Raw genomic sequence first — 26,094 nt, forward strand, 5'->3', positions numbered from 1 at the left:
CTCATACATATGCATGTTGTCTCTTTGTGTGTGTGGTGAGCTCTAAATAATTGTTTCTTTAGCGTAAGAGAAACAGATTTTACTGCCTGAGCAGAAAATATCTGATAATTGCAGGAGATTTCAGAAGGACAGAAAGAGGAGAAAAAAACAAATTGATGCTGCAATAGTTGAAGCTGACTGATGATTACTAGATAATTTATGAGCAGTTGGCCTCATTTAAATACAGATCTGACAAATGGGGAGTATATTTTAATGTCAAATGAGAGGTAAAATGTATATAATAATTATTTTCCTATATATATATTTTCATACATCTTTATTGGAGTATGATTGTTTTACAATGTTGTGTTAGTTTCTGCTGTACAACAAAGTGAATCAGCTATATGTATACATATGTCCCCATATCCCCTCCTTCTTGAGCCTCCCTCCCACCCTCCCTATCCCACCCCCCCCTCTACATTGTCACAAAGTACTGAGCTGATCTCCCTGTGCTTTGCAGCAGCTTCCCACTAGCTATCTATTTTACATCTGGTAGTGTATATATGTCAATGCTAGTCTCTCAGTACCTCCCAGCCTCCCCTTCCTCTCCTGTGTCCTCAAGCCCGTTCTCTACATCTGCGTCTTTATTCCTGCCCTGCCAGTAGGTCCATCAGTACCATTTTTATTGATTCCATATGTATGTGTTAGCATACGGTATTTGTTTTTCTCTTTTTGACTTACTTCACTCTGTATGACAGACTTCACTACACCTCACTACAAATAACTCAATTTCATTCCTTTTTATGGCTAAGTAAATACATTGTTTATATTTTTTACCTTTACTACATTATTTGAGATATAAAATAGCACTGTGAAATCTGGTAGGTAAGTGGTGTGTGTATGCTTGTGTGTGTGGGTGGGTGGGTGTGTGTATAGAAAGAGAGGTTCAGGAATTATTACCTTTGTCTTGCAAATGTAATCATTAAGCTGAATGTGAGTGATGTACCCATAGTTTCATAACTAGTTGGTAGCAGAACAGATCCTCCTGGCTGCCTAGCCACAGTGATTTATATCACAGTAATAAATATATTGCCTCTCCAATGTTCATTATATGTATCTCCCATTGTGTATTTGCCGGTGATTTGAGTGGAATTATCCCATTCTCTTGCTGATCTAAAATAATCTGTAGAAATAGATGCCTGTGTCAAAGTGATTGGTTCAAGATGGACACAGAGAACCAAGTTAAGCCTATGGTTTTTGTTTTGAGATTGTGGGGAGAAACAAGTTCTCTTTCATTCACAAAATATAAATGAGAAAATGAGAGAGCATCTGGCCCTGGTAGCTGCTTGCAAACATCTTGAAGCCACACGTGTAGTTAGTCTTGAGAGGAAGCTGACCCCCTACAGGCTGAGAAGAGATTGACACTAAGAACAACAGGCTAAGTATATGTTCAAGCTACTGGATCTAGCCTTGAATGACTTTTTTTTTTTTTTAATATACTCTATAGGTTAAAAAAGTAAATTCCTTTTGTAACTTAAACCAATTTGGTGGTGGTTTCTATTATTCATAATTGAAAGAACCCAAAATGATACACAAAACTGTGTCTACAGAAACCAAACTACACACTCTTTGTCTAGAGAAAAGCTTTAGACTGAATAAGGGTTATTTACGAGCACCTTGGGTAACATTTCTCAGGCTCTTCCCAAATATTTTTGAAACTTTGATGCAGAGAAAAAAAGCATGTACATATGGAACTTCTGGGGGACTCTAGGCTAAGGAAATGGGTTTGGGTCCTGTAGCCGATTGTGTGCTACATGGAATTGAAAAGGAAGACATTTTCCTTTCTGTTTCTCATAGCCCAGCACTGCTCTAGCTCCAGGGAGCAGGAGCTTTGTGAGCAATGAGAGGCAACACCCTTGGGGCACAGACACTGGCTTGCTATGGGGGCACCATCCACCAGTAGAAAGTTGAGGCTCTTGCAAGTGACTCTGAAAGCCTTGCCATCAGCCCAGGGAGGTGGGGGGCTGGCAGCTGAACAGAAAGTATGTTAAAGCTATGGCATGACCTAATATGCATAGCAGACATATTGGTTTATAAACATTTTGTGTGTGTGTGTGAGTCCTTTGTTAGGGGTTGCCCAGAACTGTGAAGGACTGAGATTTTCCTTTGCTTACAAGCTAACAAGTTAGAATGTTGCACTTCTACGAATTGTTGAAGAAGACAAGAAACTCCTGCCTCAAAGACAAAGAAATGTTATCACTTAGAGCACGACAATGAACATGCGCAACAGATAACCTTGACTCCAAGTCCCATAGGGGTGATGCAAAGGGGCCCAAATGTATGCCACACACACAATGGGTTTGCATCACACCTGAGAAATCCTGAGCTTAGGAAACTCAAGTCTTTTATGTAGGGCAGTAAATAAATCTGCTCTCTGCTCTGCAGGGAGATACTATCTCTACCTTGTAAGGCTGTTCACTATCCAAACATCCTTGAGCATGTAGTTCAAAGCAAAATGGAAGTCAGCGTCTCTTCTCAAAAGATATGCAGAATTTCAAGACACCCGTGGAGCTTTGTCTCCCAACAGAATTTCACAGTATTGCCTGGGATTCTCATATCAAAAAATGAATGTTGAACTATTAGAGTTTTCATATTAGAAAAACGAGTATGAACTCAAAGTATAAAATAAATATCCATGAGTGCATACGGATGTAAATAAATTATTGAATGAATTAGTATGTATGGGAGAAGATGCTCTGCCCTCAATGAGGTGGAACAGAATTCTGTATTCCTTAAGGGTGAAATGAGCACTAACTTTCTTCCAAAGTGTACTGTATGGAATGGGGGTGTAGAAGAACAAATTTACAGTGAAGAAATGTGATAAACACTACCTCAGCCAGGTGATAAAGGCTAACATCAACACTCATATTGTATTGATAGCAAGTACTCTTAACATAATATGACGAAAATGACACTCTACCTCCAAGGTCTTCCCCACAACAACTCATGACCCAACTCTTATCATGAGAAAAACAACGGAAAAATTCCAATAGAGGGGCGTCCTACAAAGCATCTAGCCAGTACTCCTCAAAACTCTCAAAGTCATCAAAAACAAGGAAAGTCTAAAAAATTGCTCAAGCCAAGAGGAATATAAATAGACATGACAACTAAATGCAATGTGATATCCTTAATGGGATCTTGGAACAGGAAAAGAAAATTAGGTTAAAATTAAGGAAATCTAAATAAATTATGGACTTCAGTTGATAATAATATACTGTATCAATATGATTTCATTAATTGTAATGAATGTATCATAATAATGGAAGCTGTTAATAAGGGAAACTGGATGTGAGGTATATATGTGTCTACTAACTTCTCAATCTAAAACTGTTATAAAAAAATAAATTTTATTAAAAATATACTGTGCATTCTTATGTCTCAGCAATTCTATTCCTGGGTATAGAAATAATAGAAACACATACATATATGTACTTAATATATGTAAGACAATGTTTATAACATTACTATTCTTAATAGTTCCAAACTAGACATAACTCAAGTCTTTTCATTTTATAATGAATACCTATTCTTGATGCAACGATAGGAAGTAAAGTACAACTACACTAACAATGTACAGAGACTTCACAAACCGGGCAAAAGAAACTATTTGTAAAAAAGAATGCACACAATATGATTCTATTTATATAAAATCAAGATAAGTACAAGTAACCTATAGTGTTATAAGGCAGGAGAGTAGACGCACTTGGGGGTAAGTACTGGGATGGGGTATGGAATCTCTTGGGCCTGGAAGGGCTGATCATATTCTTTCTTGATCTGGGTGTTGGTTCCAAGAGTGTCCAGCTTATGAAAATTCATCAGGTTATACTCTCATGATTTGTGCACTTTTTTATATGAATGTGATCCTTCAATGAATTTTCTTCTTAAAAAAAAACTAAATGCCCATCGACAGATGAATGGATGAAGGAGATGTGGTACATATATACAATGGAATATGACTCAACCATAAAAAGGAACAAAATTGGGTCATTTGTAGAGACATGGATGGACCTAGAGTCTGTCATACAGAGAGAAGTGAGTCATAGAGAGACAACAAATGCCGTATACTAACGCATATATGTGGAATCTAGAAAAATGGTACAGATGAACTGGTTTGCAAGGCAGAAATAGAGACACAGATATAGAGAACTAACGTATGTACACCAAGGGGGGAAAGCGGGGGCGGGTGGTGGTGGTGGTGGGATGATTTGGGAGGTTGGGATTGACATATATACACTAATATGTATACAATAGATAACTAATAAGGACCTGCTATATAAAAAATTAAATTAAATTAAATAAAAAAAAATGTTTGCCTCACACTCACATGTTGTTAAAAATGATTACATCACATACATACTCTGGAATGAGAAGCTTTTAGATGATTGATTAAGTTTTCCAAAGACATGTGTCAGACTAAAATTGCACAGATCAAGAAAGAAAAATGAGAAAAGTCAACCTTAGGAATAATATGGGGAATGTCTTATCTTTTAAATTGAAATCCTAAGTTTAGCTTTAATTCCCTGAAATAAGGGATAGGGTATGACAGCAAATAGAGTAAGAGAAAGGGAAGTGACAAATGATTATACTTACTGGTACAGGGTTGAAAAGGCTTAGGGAGAATGACTGAAGGTATTGCCTTGCTCTCCCAAGGGGATAATGGGATCACAGGAGCACCTCCTCTCATAAATGTCAGAAAGTCCTCTTGTAGCAACAACCAAATGTTGTGTCAGCATCAATCGATCAATCTATGTGTCCTCTTTAGCATACTGGTAATAAATTAACAAGTGTCACGATAATATAAAATTTATTGTTAATGGTGCTTATTTGGAGAGTTGATATTAAAAAAATCAACTCTCAAGCCAGATCGCCTGAGTTCAAATCCTGGTTCCACCACTTATTAGCTGTGTGGCCTTGGGCATATCTCAAGAGTCTTTAGTGTAACATCTCTGTGCCTCATTTTTCCCTCTGAAGGATTAGAATGCTATTAATAATATCTTTATAATAGAGTAGTTATGAGGATTAAATGTAAGCTCTCTTTATGTATTAGCTATGATCATATGTGAAACCCTGCAAAGTAATTCACTAACTCATAGAACAAACACACCAGGAAGTCATGTTTTACCACCATTTTATAACAGAGGAAACTGAGGCTTGGAGTCTTTAAATGCCTTGTCACACAGCTTGCAACTGGGTGAAATGGCATTTCATCTTCAAATGTGTGCTCTCCCTCCTCCCCAGCAACTTCCCAGGTCCCCACCGCTCCTCAAAAAATGCTTTAAACAATTAAGACAGTTTCTTTCATTAAAAATAGGATTCAGTCTTTTATAGTTTACATCTCTCTGTAACCACTTAGGTCACTCTTTTGAAAACACATTTCCCATTATTTTAAGGAGGTTCTATATGTTAGCTCATCTACTCCCTCATTCAGGTGAATTAAATCTACATTTCTCATCCTCTCCCTTTTGTGTTGATAAAAACTAATGTTCATTATCTACAATAGAAAAGGTTTCTTGTTATGTGTAAAGCAGTTATTAATCTTATAGGAGATAACAACTAAATCTAAAAATTTACCATATTCAAGAACTAATTGAGGGGCCTTGGGCCTTGCAGTCTTATTCTCCATGAATGATCTCTGACTTCTCTATATCTCATTTTAAAATTCTTCAAAATAATTAGTCACCTTCTTATATTTACCTATGGCAAATCTTGAAAGTTCATCAATTATCTATTTATAAAACACTTTCTGACCTTTGGGTGAACTAGTTTTGACAATACGGTGAGTCTTTTCCAATTCGAACATACCTTTGAAACTTTAAGAAGTAGGCTGAAATTTAGATTTTGTTTTCACTTGTTAGTTTTGACAAAAATACCTGTGCCTTTCATTCAAGGAAGAAATAGAAGTTGAAGCTGCAAAATGCTATGATCAAGGCCAATTCCTAGATTTCCATAAGTTCAGATTTTTGACTCAAGAGTTTTACAGAAAATTTATCTGTGTACATGAGTTTGCACTGTTATACTTTTATAATAATCACTGAAAGTTTGGTCATTTTTTATTATTTTGCACTTATATAAGTAAAGCCTATAAATTGATACTAATATCAGAATCTTTGTTTGGTTAATGTACTTCAAAGGTGTTACTTACTGCTATCATTACCTTCATGGTACAATATGGAACTAATCTTACCTGGGGACTCCTTGTTTCCAAGTGTTTAAACTACTATTGTTATGTACATAAAAAGCCTGGAATGTTTGTAATAAATCCTGAATGTCTCCAGTCAGAAAGGGTGCTTGGTAATGTTACATAAGAAGTAGTTCAGGACCCAGACTATCAAAATCACAGGCTCTCAGCTGAAACCCATGAAGTGCTCTACTTAATAGCACTGGAGAATCAGAAGTAGATCCAATCTTCCAAAAACTGCAAAACAGCTTAGAGTCAGCTCTGACCTTGACTAGGTTAAGGTTATCTGCCCCCATTCCTACTGATGTACAAGGAATAAAATGTACTCTCTCTGGAGAAAGATGGCACCATCTGAAATTCTACAATTTTTCCACATGTAATGTCTGGCATGCAATCAAAGATTATGAGGTATACCATGAAATAAGATCAAGAGAAAAAGAAAATAAACAGATAATCCAGTTACTGGAGTTATCAGACATGGACTTTAAAATAACTGTTATTAATATATTTAGACAATGATGACATAATGGATTTTTCTTTTGGGAAAACTGAAATCAGTGAAAAATAATCTAATGGAATTTTTAAACCTAAAAGGCACAGTAATTAAAGTTCAAAATTTAACAGTTAGGTTGAACCATAATCTGCAGAGGTGTTTAGACAGTTGGAAGATGAGCTGGCTGAAAATGTATTACAAGGCATGAAAAGCAAAAATGGTAAGAAATATATAAAAGGATATAAGAGATATGTAGGATTGGTGAAAAAGTGTAATGGATTTGTATTTGCCATTCCAGAAGTGTAGGGGACAAAAAAAGGGGCAAAAACAATAATTGAAAAGAAACAGACAGGACTTTCCCAAACTAAAGAAAAATGTTAACTTATAAATCCAAAGAGCATTTCAAAGCTCAAGCAGGTTAAGTATGAAAGTGATTATGTCTAAACTCCCTAAAGAATATTGCTGATTTCCAGTGTCAAAGAGAATATTACAAGCAGTTGAGGGCAGGGAGTGGGAGAGAGGGAGCAGAGATGCATTGCTTCAAATCAGCAGCAATATGACATCTGACGTTTATATAGAAACAATGAAATCCAGAAGACAGTTGAATTATTATTATCATCATTATTATTAATCTTTAAGATAATAAAATAACTTGAAAGTGGTGACAAAATAAAGACATGTTTAGACATACAAAAAGTGAATGAATTTGTCACCTGTAGACCCACACTAAAGCAGATACTAAAATAATTATTCTTTCAGGAAGAAGGAAAATAATCTCAGAAAAAAAGAAATGTAGGAAAGAATAAAAAATAAAGATAAGGGTAAATATGGGGTCATATATAAACGAATAGACTATATAATATAACAACAGCAGCAGCAGTAATAACACTGATCATAATTACAACAATAATTATTAGGTGGTGAAGGAGGATGTCTTATGAGCTATAATAATTTTAAAAAGGCAAGATAATTGATAAATGTCCTAAGTCATAAAAGAAGGAAAGAAAACTTTCACTGTTTACAAATTGCATCATTGTTTATGAGGAAAATTCAAAATAATCTAGAAATTAGGTATTAGACTAAGTCAAGTGTAGTAAGTTTTTTTGTATATATACATATAGAAAAATAAATTGTATTCTGTATAACAGGAGCTAAAAATTAGAATTAGATTATATTTAAAAATATATTATTTATAACAGCAGAAAAATAGAATACCTATGAATAAGTTGAATAAGAAAATGTACAAAACTTTTACACATGAAGCAAACACTTACTGAGAAAAAATTAAGGAAAACCTAAATAAATGAAGTGTTTACCATTTTCAAAGTTTGGGTGACTCAGTATTGTAAAGATATTAATTCTTTAGCAATTGATCTATGGATTCAATGCAATAACAATAAAAATGTTAGCAGGTCTTGAATTTGTGCATATATGCATCTATGTATGTGTGTGGAAATTGCCAAGCTGGTATAAAAATATAAAAATATATATATGGAAATATAAAAGGCCAAAATAATTATCTTTAAGATAATCTTAAAGAATAACAAAGTTGGGCACAAATATGGAATCTAAAAAATCCTAAACTGATGAACTTAGTGTCAGGGCAGGAATAAAGACTCAGATGTAGAGAATGGACTTGAGGACACGGGAGGGGGAGAAGGGGAAGCTGGGACGAAGTGAGAGAGTAGCACTGACATATATACACTACCAAATGTGAAATGGATGGCTAGTGGGAAGCTGCTGAATAGCACAGGGAGATCAGCTCAGTGCTCTGTGATGACCTAGAGGGGTGGGGAAGGGAGGGTGGGAGGGAGGTTCAAGAGGGAGGGGATATGGGGATATATGTATACATATAGCTGATTCACTTTGTTGTACAGCAGAAACTAACACAACATTGTAAAGCAATTTTACTCCAACAATATAAAAAAATAAATAAAATTACACACAAAGAAAAGTACTTTAGAGGGACTTCCCTGGCTGTCCAGTGGTTAAGACTCTGCATTCCCACTGCGGGGGAACTAAGATCTCGCCTGCCAAAATAAAAGAGCTATCGAACCTCTTAAAAAAAAAAATAACAAAGTTGGAAGATGTAATATCAGATATCAAGACTTACTATAAAGCCACAGAAATTAAGAACATGTGGTACTGGAGCAAGGATATATAGATCAGTGGAAAAAGAAATTCAGACACAGATTCATATGTATATAATCACCTGATTTATAACAAACAGAAGTGCTCTTTTATAACCTGTGATTTATAACCTGATTTATAACTACACAGAAGTGTTGAATGGAAGAGATTTTTTTTTTTTTTTTTAAGTAGATAGAGAGCTAAGTCAATTGGAAAACTGGAAGTCCATATGGGAAAAAAAAATGAATCTTGGCCCCTAATTTTTATTAAAAGAAGAAAATCTTTAACTGCTACTTTAGTCTCAAGAATAAGACACAAGAGAACATCTCCGTGACTTTGGGTAGTCAAGCATTTCTTAAACAGGACATTAAAAAAGGCCAACTATAATGAAATAAATGATAAAAATGGACTGCATTGAAACGAAGAAGTCCTGTTTATCAAAGACATTATTAGAATAAAAAAAATCAGGCTATAGAGTGGGTGGAGATGTCTATTATGCATGTATCCTACAAGAGCTTATACCTAAAATATATAAAAATTTATCTCCATTAATAACAAAAAATAGCTTCCAAAAGAAAAAAACAAAAAAACAAAAAACAAGCAAAAGACCTGAAAAAACACTTTACAAAGGGGATATTTAAATTCCAATAGGCATATGAAAAAAATTCAATATTATTATTGTCAAAGGAAAGCAAGTTAAAACCACAATGAAATAGCACCACAAAACCCACAGAATGGCTTAAATGAGAAGAGACTGACCAAACTAAGTGCTCACAGAATGTGGGCAACAGGAACTCTCATACACTCTTGTTGGGCATGTCATTTCGTAAAATCATTTTGGAAAATTATTTGGCAAAACCTACCAAAGCTAAAAAGGCACATATTCTCTTATCTACTAATTCTTCTCCTAGTTATATACTGAGCAAAACTGGGGGCATATGATTAACTAAAGTCATACATAAGAAGGTTCCTAGTGACATTATTTGTAATTGCCTCAAACTGAAAGCCACTCAAAATGACAACCACAGTCACATGGATAAATACATTCTGATATATTCCTACAATGGGCTACTATGTAACAGTGAGAGTGAACAAACTACTGCTACACAAAAGAACATGGATGGATCTCACATATACTGAGCAAAGGAAATCATACACAAAAGATGACATAACTGTATTATTCTATTTGTATAAAGCTCAAAATAGGCAAAACTAACCTATGGAATTAGGAGTGAGGATAGTGGTTACCCCTGGGGTGCAGTGAATGGGAGGAGACTCCAAGGGAGCTTCTAGCATGCAGGTAATGTTTTCTTTTTCGACCTGGGTGGTGATTACATGGTATGTTAATTTGGTGATACTATGATTTGAGAGATTTTCTGTTTGTATGTTAAATTTAAACCAAAAAATGTTTTTAAATTTATCTAATTATCTACAATTAATCCTTTGCAATATACTTTATATTCCTGCCAAGGCATTCAGTAATCAGGGAGGAAAAAGTGTGTTTCTTGAGACCAAATAATAACAGACAAGTATAGGAATGAGGTCTTGGTGAATGAATCCATTTGAGGCCGTAGACAGTGCTAATTGCTCCTTGGAGCCTTGGAGAGCATAAAGGTTATGGAAAAGGCTGCAATTAACGTGGCAGGAGTTCCACCGTTGTAAGCATAGACCACAGCTAGGAGGGCTTAGAGATAGCCCTTTAACTCTCTTCCAGATACCAGTTTCCCTTGACATTTACAGGAAGTGGAGGAGGGAGGGAAAGGGGCACATTTTCTTTGCTAAGGAGAACATCTCTGTGGGAATCTCAACACAGGGGCTTTCATGCCCTTGATTGCTGACAATAAATGTGCTTGTCCTTACATGCATGCTTTGCTACCCTCAAGTGCGCCCCGAGCACTTTTATGAGTAACAGACTAAGACAGATAGAAGGCTGGGGGTCACTTACTTCATTTGCCATAGATGAGCTGATCTTGATTGGGAACATGGCAGTAATTTAATGGATGTGAGGAAACAAAAATGCTATTACCACTGTTGAAACGTGTCCTGACACATGGTTAACACTCCCATTCTTGTGCCCAGTGACAGAGGAGAATATTTCTTGTTCCAGATCTGAGAGGAAACTGGCCCATATTTTTCTAAAATATGGTAGGTAGGCTCAAATTTGGATGAATTATTCTCTATATTTATTACATTACCTTGTTTTCTCAACCTCACATATAAATCTAGTCTTTTTCTTCTTTGAGGAAAAGAGGCGTGGTGAATTAGGATAAGCGAATAGATTAAAAAGAAAACAAAACAAACAACAAGGATTCCACCCCTTACTAACTCTCTAATCTGGACCTTAGTTTCATCTACAAAATGGCAATAATAATTGTATAGCAATGAACTCATAACATTGGTGAGCACAAATGAGACAGTAAACAGGAAAACATCTTTAAACTGTAAACAACTATTAAAACATTGGTAATTAATAGCATATAAAACCAGACTTCTTAATTTATACCTTTTTAAGTTCTCAGAGTTCATTTTGCCTGTATCCTAGATATCTGTACAATGGTCCTATTCTCCAAGGAAAAAAATCCCAATAAATTTCCGGTATTACTTGAGGGCACTCTTTCTTGAATTTCTCACAGCATTTTTCATGGTGTGTAGTATATAAGCAATGCTCAGTAGATACTTAGGTGTCAATATTTTTTGAGTGGAACTCTAAATCAAATTTTAACACATCCTCTCCATTAGACAGCAGTTAGTTGGGCTGTGTTGTTGAAACATTTAGGAATTGAAATTAAATATCTACTTTGGAAGAAAGTGCTATGAGAAATTAGCTTCATGAAAACATTTTACCTCTCTGTAGGGTTTAATTCATTAGTTGAGCTAAGGATATTCACTATAGTTCTCTTAAGTTCCTGTGTTCCACATAATAGAACCAAAATTTTCTTTTTTGAAGAAGGCTATTGCGTGATTATAGGTAATAATTTTTGTACTCAACTATTACAGGAAATTCGATGGATTTAAAAATTGCAGTAGTATTGTTTTATTGTGCAATTAGATGATTGTGGCAAATGTATCTACATTCTCACTACTTTTCTGTGTTGCTCTACATAAATATTGAAGATACCCTTCCCCATCCTTATCACATTGAAGGACAAACCCTTGCTAGCTAGCTACAGAGAAAAATCTGAAGCCCAGGGACAGAGAAGTTCTATGAAGTTGGAAAAAGTTTTAAAAAATAATCATTTCCAGACTTTCTAGCCCAGTAAACTCATCAATCCAGACTTGAGAATTCTGTTCTGAGAAGTTAAATGACACCTGACATTTGGTTACAGTTAAAAGCTATCCAAGTCATAAGACCATCACTCAACTTTTTTTTTTTTTTTAAACTAATGATATATGATGTCTACTGATTATACTGGATAGTCTCCATCTGCCCCTAAGATTCACTCTCTGCCCTTCTCCATCCTGTGTTCCTGGAAGCTGACCTTAATGGACTTCCTCAACTGGATTCCCTTTTAGCTTGCAGTTGGGAATAGTCAATGGAAAGCATTGGCAGGAAATTGGAAAGTGCAAAGAGAGTAAGTAGTAAAGTTAGAAATATTTTCCCAAACTCATTACCTATTGGGTCACAGTTTGGCATTAACTGTGTTTCTCAACAATGCCCAGAGCATCTACTAAGCACCTACCTAGAGAAGCATCCCTCTCCTTCTAGGTTCTGATGATCATTCCCTCCCTTTGCCCTTCAAATCCGGGAGTGGAAATTGTTCCCATTTCTTGTTAGCCCTGGAATACTACGCAAGCATTGGTAATGAATCTTTTCATTATATTTTCTCAATTATAGCAGATGAATGTACCATCTCATTACCATTGGGACTCATCAGTGTGATACACCAGGCATGATGGGAGGTCAAGAATACATAAGAAGAATGAGACTCAAGAGACAGACCTAGGTCACTTGTTACTCAAATATAAAATATCAATGAATAGTGCTATATTATTATATATATTATAATTACCCAAGACTGAAATTCCTTAGCTTTTTCTTGGTGCTTAATATTAAACTATTAAGAAAGAGCCTACATAATCTAACATGGGAAGTATATGGCTAGAAATTTCACAATCTGCTTTATTGAAAACTTGTATTAAACAGTAATTGCTGTATTTGTTCCCAGTGTGGTTAGATTTGGGGAGATCAAGAAAATGTTCCTAATATTTCTGTTTACACATTTTTTTGCTCTTTTTATCATCACACATAGACAAACCCATATACCCTTGCATACATATATAGTTTGAAGAGTATGGTATTAAGCCCATTAAAAACATAATTTAAAATATTTTTAAGAATTTTAACTATCCAGATAACTTTAAAAAATTGCTAAATAAAGCATAGATACATTCACTTATATTATAGTAGAACCATAAATTAGTAATATGGTAAGAAATGCATATAATTTGTTATATTACTGGGAGATTGATGGAGGGAAGATAAGAATGGTGGATGGCACAGTATCAGAATTGAAAAGCAGATTTTGTTTAGGACATGAAAGCCTTTATATACTTTGCTAAAGAGTTTGAACTCTAACACTAGAATCTGATAGCTGAGTGCCTCTCTTTGTCCTACAATTGAATAACCAAGTGACCTTGGGCACTCCCCATAACCTCTCAGATTGTCAATTTCCTTATAAGTAAAATGGGTTTAATAACAACACTTCGAACTTTGAGTTAAATCAATAGAATTTCTTAGCTCAGAGTCCATCACATAGTTAAGTATGTGATAAATGTTAGCTGTACATGTATTGATGTATATTAATTACAGACAGCTAAATCTGTTGACAGAGAGAGAAAATGGGGACTGATTAAGAGACAGAAACAGAAGCAAAATGAGCACACTGAAGTGTTTCCAATCAATATCTTCTCCAGTGTGTAATGGACCACAAGTTTAGACAGATGCTCCAAGAAGTACTGTTTCAGGATCAAATACATCTAGGAGTCATTACGTTTTTTATCTCCTTTCTGGATATACCTATTTGCATTTGAGAAGTTTTGCAAAATCTTTCCAAATATCTCCCTGTCTTTCCCAATCTTGCTAAATGTGAATCTCATGCAATGTCAATCATGTGCTATAGAACTTTTGTAAAGCATACTGGGAAATGCTAGTCCCTTACTTACCATCACTTAACTGGGAGAAGGTGCTAGTAGCAGGAAAAGAAAGATAAGTTATAGTCTTTTCATACGGATTGGACACACAGAAATTTTACAAGCAGAAGGATCATCCCAAGGCAGTTAGCATTACGTCAGTGTTAAGTTTTCTTTGACTTGAACAGAAATGGCAGTTTTAAAAAAAAGTAAGAACTAAAGAAGATTTTATAAACAATGGCATGTGTCCGATATGGTGGGAAATAATAGTGTCAGCACATTCCAAGTGGGTAATTGGTTGTCATTGTGCATATTCCCAGCAAATTGGGCCCTTTGCTCCTAATTTAAACACCCATTTTTGCCTAATTATGTTGTGTATTTACATTTCACATTATCTTTGTTAACACGTGGAAATTCAGCTGGTGACCTAGCAGGAAGTCCCTTGAAGTCATAACTCTTAATTACCCTCCCTGGAGCCAGAGTAGTTTGAATTGAGAGGTAGTCAGAATGGGTTATAGGAAGGACGCTAGGAAAAACACACAGATGTACAAGCCCTGGTGTTTTGATCTGTAAGCCTGTGCCCAGTGTTTTGAAGTGGTCAGTAGCACAGGCTTTAGACTCAGAGCTGGATTCAGATATGAGCTTTACTATTAACTAGCTTGTAAAACGTGGACAAGTTACTGGTTCTTTTTGTGCCTTAGTTTACTCAGTATTAAAATGGAAAAATAATAATACCTAAATCCATAAGACTTGAGGGAAGAGAAAATGGGGAAATATGTGTAAAGCACTTCACATAGCCTCTGAAATATAGGATGCACTCACTAAAGAGTGACTTTATTTCATAATTTTATTATTGTTATTATCTTTTCTCTTGTGCATAGTAAGAAGTGATTAAGTATTTGTTGCCACCAAATTATGAGTGTATATAACAAACAGTAGTATTTGTTAATAATAAGCAAATCATTTTAAATTTCTCTCCTTCTCTGAATCATTTGTTAATTTGAGGTTTTCTATCAGTTAAAAACATCAATGCATCAGCTTTTTGTTTCACATTTAATGCTAAAATACGACATTTCTTTTTGGTGTGCTAATTGCATTTTAAAAAACATTTGTGCAATGTTTCAAAGTGGTCAATAAATAATATTAAATAAACCACTGAAATGAAAACCAGCATTTCATCAGAAATACAATCAAGCATTTCATAATTATTGAAAATGGAAAAAAAAAAAAACTTCAGCAATGATGTAAAAGCACACGAAGATACTTAGTGAATCAAAAGAGCTAAGGATGAGAAAAGTGTATGTTTTATGATGGAATTCAAATGGTGTAAATGTGGACAATTACTCAATTTTTATATTCTATCTCATGTAATAGAAAGACTGGTCACGGCACAAAAAATTATTCCCTATGCTTCCTTTAATACAAATGTCATAATAATAGTCACTATTTATTGATTCTGTTCCATTGGCCAGGAACTGTGCTAATGATTATATACATTATGCCATAGAAACTCTATAGAGTAAGTACCATTATTTCTAATTTGCAGCTGAGGAAGATGGAAAACAAAAGTGGAAATTGCCTCAACCCAGCATTCCTTTCCTTACTTCTCTCCTAGTGAAAGAAGAGGTGTTACTAGACACAGGAGCATTTTGGGATTTAGGTGGAGCTAGTTATAACCCTCCGTGTCTCTCGAATTTTTTTACGAAAGGGTATTTGAACCAGCTAGATCAGAGTCATTCCCATAGATTTCTCTGGTTTGAGTTAATGAGGAATTGAGGAATAGTTTTTTTCCCTGCATTTCTGGTTGGGAATTTTATGTTTGTATGTCTGAAGTGATTCATGGAATATTCTAAATGGAAAATACCTGTCTGTATTAAAAGAGAGTGAGTTCGGTGCAAAGAAAGTAAAAGAGGGAAATGGACAGTGTGAAGCCCTTGGATCAAGTCATTTCTCCATTCTGGTTCACTTCTGCCTTTTTGTACACTTGTCAGGTCTCCCAACATTTTTATGCTTTTTTTTTTAAGCTAATTAAACTTGGGTTTCTGCAACTTTCAATTAGAAGAATTCCTCCTAGTTAAGTCAGAGGTTAAACATATTATCCAAAATTAGATGGCTGGTTAGTTGTAGAGGCAGGAGTGAAACCAAGGCCAGTCAAACGTCCACCCCTTGACCACTAGAAACTCTATCACAGTTTGACAAATAACCTTCAGCAATCCCCATGAGCAAGATGAATATCGTGTAAGGATCACTGGACATTTTCCTAATGTTCTAACTTACACACTAACGAGTGGACAAAAAAATTAAGCTAAACTAAATAACAGTATCCACTTTCATATTAAGGCCTTTTAAAACAAATAGATTTTTATAGCAAATTATTGAATAAAGAGCCTGGTCAAGCACCTTTTCCTAAGCACGTCACCAGTTGTGATGATAAAACAGAGATATTGTGCTCACACAGCTCTAAATTCGGTTTTTAGAAATGTTAGTCCTAGACTGGTGGCATGTATGAACATTTGAATGAACAGGAGCTGAACAGAGGACAGAGGGCAAAGGAAAACAGAAAAACAGCTGCAGTTTGTCTGAGCCATTGAAAATAATGCACCAACCATTCAACTAAGAAGGTAATTATGCTGATGCACTAATGAAAGACTATAGCCCATAATATTTTGACTTTGTGAGGAACCTCTTTTCTAGATCAGAACTGATAAACTGTGTTGATGTGTGGATGTAGAAGTTTTCCTGATATTTTAGCTTTGGGTGTTATGTCTATTACTAAGTCTAGTTCACATCAACAATAGGTCCCAGTCCTGACCTGCAAGAACCTCAAATGGATGTCCTTTGGTGAGTAAAACCATCATGTTTGCTTAGGTTGACAAAAGCACAAGCGGTCTGTGGTGGTTGGAGTTGACTTTATCCCCATGGGGCAGACGTTATGATTCCCCACACTATCCTAGAAAGTCCACGGCTGCCAAAATATTTCATGGGGCGCTCTTAAACATCACCCAACATGAGCTAATATTTCATTTTAACTGCAGGTCTGGGAAACACAAATGGAGATGTTGGGTTGGAAATATATGAGGTGCACTGGACAGGGAGTGTTTTGATTTTGAATGCAGAGGATCTCAAGAAAATATGTACTCCTCTGAAACTGTTTCCGTATGTTTCCTGATCCACAGCTCTCACTACATGAGACACAGTGTTATCTTGATTAATGCCTTTGTCGTAAATACATGATGAATGGGACTTTAGGTCGATTCTGGCCCTTTCTCACTGTAACAAGATCAAAGTAAATATATTTCATTCTGCTATGAATGTATTTTTTTCGTGTTGTGTAATACAAAAAGATGATCTACTCGTATAGCAGCTCTATTTTATACATGCCTAGAAAGAAAGAAAAAAAATTTTCTAAAATTAAAGTATCTTCTGTAAGAGATAAAACTAATATTTTTTTCGCTGTATATGAAAAGGTTACCAAGGTTACTCTTCCTTTCTATCATTCACTGATGCCAAATTTTGGGAAACAAAAAAGAAAGGTGACATTTACCAGTCACGTTAAACAGAATTTATTTAAATCTCACATTCTTGGGTTAATTGATAAATTTTCATTCTGTATTTAATTATGATAAAAATGTCCCATATTTTTCTATTGAAAGTAGTCTTTCGGTGAGCTTCTTATGTACCTATTTACCTATGGAGTAAATTCTAAACAATGGAGACTATAAGTCAAAGGGAATGTATATTTTAATGTTTTAAATATACTTACTTTGAACTAACTCATGAAAAATTTTCCCAATTTGTATGTTTACCTGCATACTTTCAAAAACTTGTCTTTTTTAGAAGTGTACATTTTGAAAATGTTATATGTTTTTATGTTGTGAGAAAAGGTTGAGCATGTTTATATTCATTTTGGAAAATTTCTATTTCTTTTTCCATATATTTTTCTAACTCTATGTCTTCTTGCATATTTTTTCTTGGATTTTTCATTTTTACTGATTTGAAAGATATTTTTATATTTTAAAAAGTACATGTACTTTTATGCCTCAATTGCAACCTCATCAGTTGACTAGTTAATAACTGATTTTGTCAATTGCCCTTTGGTGTTCTGAAAGGAATTTTTTTATTAACACAAAAAACCCATACATATTTATACAGTTTAATCACTTACATTCTTTTAGGCATTTAGGCATTTGTTCTTGCTTAGAAAGGCTTACCCTAATCAATTACTATTAAAGAAAAAATGATCTATTCTTTCCTATTTATAGCTTCATTTTTACATGCAAATTTTTGATTCATGGAAAATTGCTGCCTCAGACAGGCAGAATAGGAAGCAATTTTAAGTTCTTTTTTTTCCCCAAATGGATAGCCTATTTTCCCAACACCATTATTTTGTTCTTCAGAGAATCAAGGTGTAAAAATGAGAAAATTTTCTTAGATAAACTAAGCTTCAGTTATAAATAGAATTATTGTGATGCATCTTCACTGGGTAACACTAACTATCTAAGAAAATATTCAATGTGAAAACAGTCAATAACCACAAAATTTTTAAGCTTTGTTAAATTTGAATCTACATATTCATCCTGTCAAGACTTTTGTGTTAAGTGTAACAAATTAATTTCCTCAGATGGAAATTTGTTTCAGTAAAAGCTATACTTGACATAAGGCAAAAAACTTTCGTACACAATTTTTTACTGGTATCCAGGCCAAGATGATTTCCTATGAGACGATTTTTGACATACTGATAACAGTTGTGATGAAAATAATGTGATGCTCCTATTGGCCCATCATGTGTCAGGCATGGCCTTTAACTTCATTCTCATATAATGGGAAAGAAGTTTCTTTGAGTCATTCTCCCTTGTGACCCACACCTTGCAATTGAAAGCCAGAAAACGGTAGCTGTTCAAGGTATTTTAGTTGACTGAACTTACATGGCTGGATTTGGCAATTCAGTTCCTCAACACAAAAAAGAAAATTGCTAAATATTCTCAACTGTGATTTAGTCCAATATCCTTGGATACCAGGTCTTGATTTCATTCTAATTACACTCTAATTAACAATAATTAGCCAGCAATAGACCTTTGTGAATTTTGTTCATCTAGGTATGTATGTTAGCATATCTAGGTTTTAAAATGTGAAAATGCAGCACATTTAGTGACATTCACAATCTATACATGCACCAGGTGCTGACTGCCAGAAAGAACATATTCTTTTCAATGTCCTAGAGGAGTCAGGGAGAGAAATTCTTCAGAACTGAACAGGCAGGCAGCCTGTAGGGACACAAGTTACCTGTAATGGGTGTTGCGCCAGTGCACAGCATCGAAGAGCATAAATGAAATGTGATGGAAATAGGAAAGAGAGAGGCTCCATTTCCATAGGGACATATAAAATATAGTGAAATAGTCTAACAACGGTTATATAACTTTTTGTCAAAACCCATTTTTAAAGTGAAAGATTAGAGTTGAATTTTGTTTAAAGAAATGGTTATATTCCTTATCATTTTTTGACATGCATGACAGATTAAAAGCTAAACACCTCTAATAGTAAATATGAAACCATAACTTTAGGGTAATAAACTAAGCATGCTATCAAACATAAGAAACCTTACTCTGGTCTGGCAGCATGACACTGGAATAAGGGTGTTATGAGCTGAATTACGTCCCCCCAAAATACATATGTTGAAGTCTTAAACCTCAGATTGTGACTGATTTTGGAGGCAGGGCCTTTAAAGAGGTAATAAAAGTAAAATGAAGTCATTTGGGTGGGCCCTAATCTAATATGGACTGTCTTTATAAGAAGAGGTAATTGAGACACAGACACGAACAGGGGAAAGACCCAGTGAAGACATGGAAAGAGAACCATCTACAAAACAAGGAGAGAGCCCTCACTCAGAAGAAAACAAGGTTGCTGGCACCTTAGTCTCAGTCTTGGCATCTTGTCATGGCAGCCCTAGCAAACTAATACAATGGGATCCTTACGTAATTCTTTTCAAAACCTGTATTTTTGCAATCAGGTTAATATGTTCTAATAGCTTTGTATGTGGTCTTATTGCTTCTTATGAGAATTCTATGATTTATATATTGTTAGTTTGAATTTAGGATGGAAGTGAGAAAAATGAGGTTGAGTTTAAGTAATTTGCCATGTTCACAGCTCATATGTCACTAAGACAAAGATTGAAACTAGATGTGTTTCTCACTCCAAAACACTCCTTTAATTGCTATGCTATAGTCACACGGACCTATCTTTGTCAAAAGATTGCCTATGATCTGTTCAAATGGTAAAATAACTGTCAAAGTTTTGACTAAAAACAAGATAAGATTGTTTCTGTTAATTGAAATATGCCTACTGTGATATTTAGAATCCGATAGATTGACGATAAACTAGGAAAGAAGAACACAAGTGTAGGACTGGAGACTTCTTAAGGAAAACAGCTCTGGTTAGTAAATTAATAACATAATTCACTTAATTTTCTTTATTGAGCGCCTGTTCCAGGCACTGGATTAAGAGCTGAATATAGGCATAGTACTGAATTCATAAAGTTTAGAGCTCGATAGTAGAAAAGAGACAAATTAAAATATCAACTACAAAATTACCAAAGCTATGAGTGCACAGAATGTGGGAACTTAAATATGGCTTACAACTCAGATGCTGAGAATGGATGTCTATGCAAAAGAAAAAGAACCTCGGTAAAATGAAAGGAAGAATGATAAGAAAGATGGATTTGTTGAGATAAATAAGAGGAAAACTGAGTAGAATTTCAGGTTGTACCCCATTTTTCAGCAGGCTTTGAATCTTCACAAAAGAAATGATGTAATATGTTCTCAGTTATAGGGATCTTTGCTACTAATGTCAGGTATAATACTTTTTTTTTTTTAAGTTAAAATAATGTGTAAGGATTCCTGGGCCTTAACCAAGTACTATGCCTATGTTTTAGGCTTCTTTTATAAACCTAGTTTTCTGTAGCTATGATCCTTGATCATATGTTGTATTAGTTTTCTAGGACTGCAGTAACAAATGACCATGAATGGGGTGGCTTAAAACAACAGAAATTTATTCTCTCACTGTTCTAGAGGCTAGAAGTCTGAGATCAAGGTTTTGGTAGGATTTGTTCCTACTGGAAGCTGAGGGAGAATTATCTTCCAATCTTCTCTCCTTGCTTCCGGTGGCTGTGGGCCATCCTTCGCGTCCCTTGACTTATAGATGCATCATGTCAATCTCTGCCTCAGTCTTCGTATAGTGTTCTCCCCTGTGCCTCTTTCTGCTTCCTATTAGGACACCAGTCATATTGGATTAAGGGCCATGGTAATGACCTCGTCTTAACTTGATTATATCTGCAAAGACCCTACATCTAATGAAGGTCACATTCACATGTATTGGGATTAGAATATCAAGGTATTTTCTAGGGGAACACAATTCAACCCACAATATATGCCCTTACAGAAAAATATCTTATTTGGCACCCATGATACTTATATGAGTAACTGATAGCCAAAATCATGCCATGTAACAGCTACAAAACCTCATTAACATATAATAAAAATATTTCTTTTCACTCACAAATCTAGTGGTTGGTTGCTGTTTCTGTTGATCTGAGTCAGACTCTGGAGTCTCATTCTCACTCCTACTCCTGCAGTCAACTGATGTGGTCTAGAAGACTTTGCTGACCTTGGCTGTGTCCTCTCACATGTCTGGATCTTGACTGGGACATTCATGTGGGCTTGGCTCTGCTCTACACATCTCTTTATAGAGCAGGCTCTGCTGAGGAGCAAGAAGGGAAGTGGAAACACACAAGTGCTTGCTCAGGTCTCTGCTTGTGTCCAATCTGTTGTTGTCCCATTGGCCAAAACAAGTTACGTGGCCCATCCCAGGGTCAGAGCCGGAGGATATCACTAAAAGTCAGAGAGAGACAGGAAACTACTGGGGCCGTTAACTGAACTTTCTATAGACATTATTTTCCCTCTCCTCTGACTACTTTTTTGTAAATTTCATTTTGAAAATTTCTCTTTCAGTTTTTACTTTTCACATATAAGTGCCACCTAAGACCATCTTTCAATTCTCAAGAGTTGTTTTTAGATATGGTAGATACTCTTTCTTTAAAATATTTTAGATTTTTGTCTTTTCTTCTACGCTTAAACATGAAATAAGCTCATACTTTAACACCTGAATTCTTTTTCTCTTAATTTATCATATACACTTTCATTGGAATACCTTAGCTCGAACACTATTTTCACTTTGAAACATCCTTTCAAAAGTAACAACAACAACAAAATGACTCCCCTTTACTCCCCTTAATACTTAAATTCTCTGCCTCTGTACTAGCTTGGTCTCACTTTTGTATCAGTGTTTGTTCTTAGAATTAAAGCTTCATAAGGGAAGAACTTTGTCTCTGTTACACCGCAGGTGAGTAGTACAGTTTCTTGCCAAGCAAGGTTTAGGGTTCAGTGAATATTTGGAACAAAACCAGGATCACACACTCCATTGTTTTCTAGTTAAAATATCTTCCCCCTCATTGAGTCTTTGACTTTTGCTTATGTTGTTACACCAGTTTAGAATGCCATCTCTTTCCACTTGTAAAATACCCATCAAGGGAATACAAAGCAGAAGAAGAAAGCCCCTTTTCTCAGCGTGCTCATAGTTTGTGGGGAGGAAGCCATCAAAATAAGTGATTATAATAAAACATAGTCATTGTCATGCCAGAAAAATTCATGGGGATATAGAAATATGCAGGGGAATAGAGAAGGGATACCTAATCCAGCATGAAAGAGATGAGCAAGTGTTCCTGAAGAATGAAGAAGAGTAACATTCCTCAGGCAGAGAAGAAGGGAGCAAAGGTGGAGGCATGGAACTGTATGGCCATGAAGGAAACAACAAACAGAATGTTACTAAGGTGTCAAGTTCAATTCACTGGGTGGTGATACACAGATTGGTGGGGAAAGCAGTAGGCATGAACTGTAATTTGGAGGGTCTTTATGACATGTTAAAGAACTTGAACTCAGTAAATCTCAAGGTACTTTAAAGCACTTTTAAGCGGGAGAATAAAAGGTCCAAGTTCATCTTTCCAACCTGGAACAAAACATAAGTCCCAGAATCCAGTAATTTCATGACGTGGTAATGACAACTTGCAAGGTCCAAGTCTCATTCTCTGAATCTTTCTTTTAAACACAGTAGCTGATCTGAGAAACTGCTGTGATAATGTATTAGTGGCTTAAAGGCTGATTCAGTTGGCTTTCTTCTATTTCTTTATGTGTTTTCAAATGCTGGTCTTCTACATATGAAATATTAGAGACAAGGATTAAATGATAACAAGTCTTTCTAGTAATATGGCAAAAATGTGAAAGATAATTCTTTTGACTAATGCTAACTTTGGTATCATTCACATCCTAATGATGCAGACATGGCAGACTAAATGAATAGAAATTGGGGTACTTAGACTAGAAAGGAAGTGTCTCTACGTTATTTTCAAGACCACTGGTTTTAAAAAATAATACTTCAAATAAACGATTAGGCTTTTGCCTAAGAATAGCCCAATAGATAATTTTATTTTCTCTTGGAAGAAATACAGTAATTTTTACTCCTATTTGTGGTATGTAAAAATATGGGGAAAAGGAATTTGAACTCAACCTAAAGTACAGGTCTGGGAATTAGAAAGTGGAAACAGAATTTATGGAATAAGTATAGATTTATTTGAAAGGCCAGATTAATTTTCACATGCTTAGGCATGAAATGTTATTGCCTAACTATTCTATTATGTGTTAATAATAAAATAACTCATATGTGCAAAATGGATGTGTCACACCAAGAGAAAATGTTTATAATGCCAAGTAAATACCACAACAAATGTAGGAAAAATGCTTTACTGATGGTTTCACTTTGCAAATTCTTTTGAAGATTTTTTTTTTTTTTTCATTCTTCTGGAGCACAGAAAGCAAGGGTTCTGTTCTTTATAGAGGAATCTTGTTTTGGTACAATTTTACATCCATTCAGTTTATATTTAACCAGAAACTAAGATATTATGCCCTGTAATTTTTTTAAATTAGTATTTAAAAACATGTGGGGCTGTAAGGCTGATTCTCAGAGCAGTGTGGCTTTTAGAAAATTTGGTGGATGGTGCCAAGTCCTTTATTTTTTATACTTTAAGCTTTGTGTTTTTCAGTTTTTATTGTTTAGAATAAAGTTTTAGAGATTGAATATCACTTTCCTTCTTTGATACAGTACTTTCTTGGGCAAATATTCACTTATAAATTTCTCCCCTTTAGTGTCTCAGAAAGAATTCAATAGTATATCTGATAGCAATGCCCATTATCTCTGGATCCAGTCTTTCCTCTTGAAACTCCTCGTTTGCTTACATAAAGCCAATGGGGCCCCTTAGCATTCTAAGGACTTTCATTACTTTCTTGCTTATTTGGTTCTCTCAAAGTACCAGCGGTTCAGTTTTTCTTACTATTTTATTAAATATTTCTCCACTCCCACTTTGCCAACTTTTTGAAGACGACAAGGATTTGCATTTATTTCGTCATGATGAGCATTAGCTTTATACCAGTCTCATTTTCACTCTGCTGTCCTGAGCACCTTTCTGTCTTAATGGCCAACTGGAAGGGTGCTGACCAAGCTGTGGAATCACTGTCTCTGTGGAATCCTCAGCAATAGCAGTTTGTTCCTTACTATCCGTAGATACACTACAGCCACGGAACACTAGCTTTTGCAAAGATAATCACTGACGTTTTCTCTACTCATGCCATACTTGAGGGTATAGCTTGCTTTGTAGAAGAGTTGTTTTTGATGTGGTGTTTTAAGGAAAGCTATGGGGTCCACATTTTCCTGGCATCTTCACCTTCCTCCTTAGGTAGTGTGGTGTGAAGGTCAAGAACATAGACTTTGGGCTCAGACAGATCTTAGTCTAACACTTTGCTCTGCCGCTTACTAGCTGGATGATTTAATTACCTAATTTTTCTAAGATGGAAAAGACAGCTGCAGACAGTTCTATTTTCAGCAATTCTGAGCCATGTTAATTCAAACAAAACTTCTGAATTGATTCTAATGAGAATGATTCAAATATTTAAATATAGAACATCAAGTACTTGAAGACATCAAAGAAAATCAAGGTAGTGGTGACTCATGAGGGCAAGATCCATGAGAAGAAGGTTGGGCAGTGAGGTAAGCCTGGGATTTGGTAGCATTTTACCTGGTGGCATGTTCTGAGCCTGGAAAAGTTGCCTTAAAGGTGGAAAAGCTGAGCAGTTCTATCGGAAGCCTCACAGAAGGAGGCAGGCAAAAATTGACATTCAGGGCCCACCAAGACTGGAAAGAGTCAGATAAATCCCTCCACTTTGGGATGGGATTATGGAATAAGGGTTAAATGAAAGAAGAGGTAGAACAACACTTTCAAGGATTGAAGTTAAAGTTGTAAATGACCATCAACAGATGAATGGATAAAGAAGATGTGGTACATACATACAATGGGATACTACTCAGTCATTAAAAAGAATGAAATAATGCCATTTGCATTATTTCTCTAGGTACATGGATGGACCTCGAGATTATCATACTGAGTGAAGCTAGACAGAGAAAGACAAATATCATATGATATCGCTTATATGTGGAATCTAAAAAAAAATGATACAAATGAACTTATTTACAAAACAAAAACAGACTCACAGACTTAGAGAACGAACTTATGGTTAGGGTGGGCAGGGGTAGGGTGGGGGAGGGATAGATTGGGAGTTTGGGATGCACACACAGCTATATTTAAAACAGATAACCAGCAAGGACCTACTGTATAGGGAACTCTGCTCAATATTCTGTAATATCCTAAATGGGAAAAGAACTTGAAAACTAATAGATACATGTATATGTATAACTGAATCACTTTGCTGTACACCTGAAACTAACACAACATTGTTAATCAACTATACTCCAATATAAAATAATTTTTTTAAATAAATAAAAGTAAATAAATAAAGTGATCCCAGAATGCTAGTCCCTTAGCCTGATCATTTGCCAGAAGCAAAGCTGAATCATCTCTGGGGGATGATAGCAACATACAGAGCCTTGAATTATTTCTGCAACTTTTCAAACACCTTGTCCAATATTTAACGACAATAATATTAATTTTTAAAAACCAGTGTCTCTG

This window comes from Eschrichtius robustus, chromosome 1 (genome assembly GCF_028021215.1).
Source record: "Eschrichtius robustus isolate mEscRob2 chromosome 1, mEscRob2.pri, whole genome shotgun sequence".
Taxonomy (NCBI): domain Eukaryota; kingdom Metazoa; phylum Chordata; class Mammalia; order Artiodactyla; family Eschrichtiidae; genus Eschrichtius; species Eschrichtius robustus.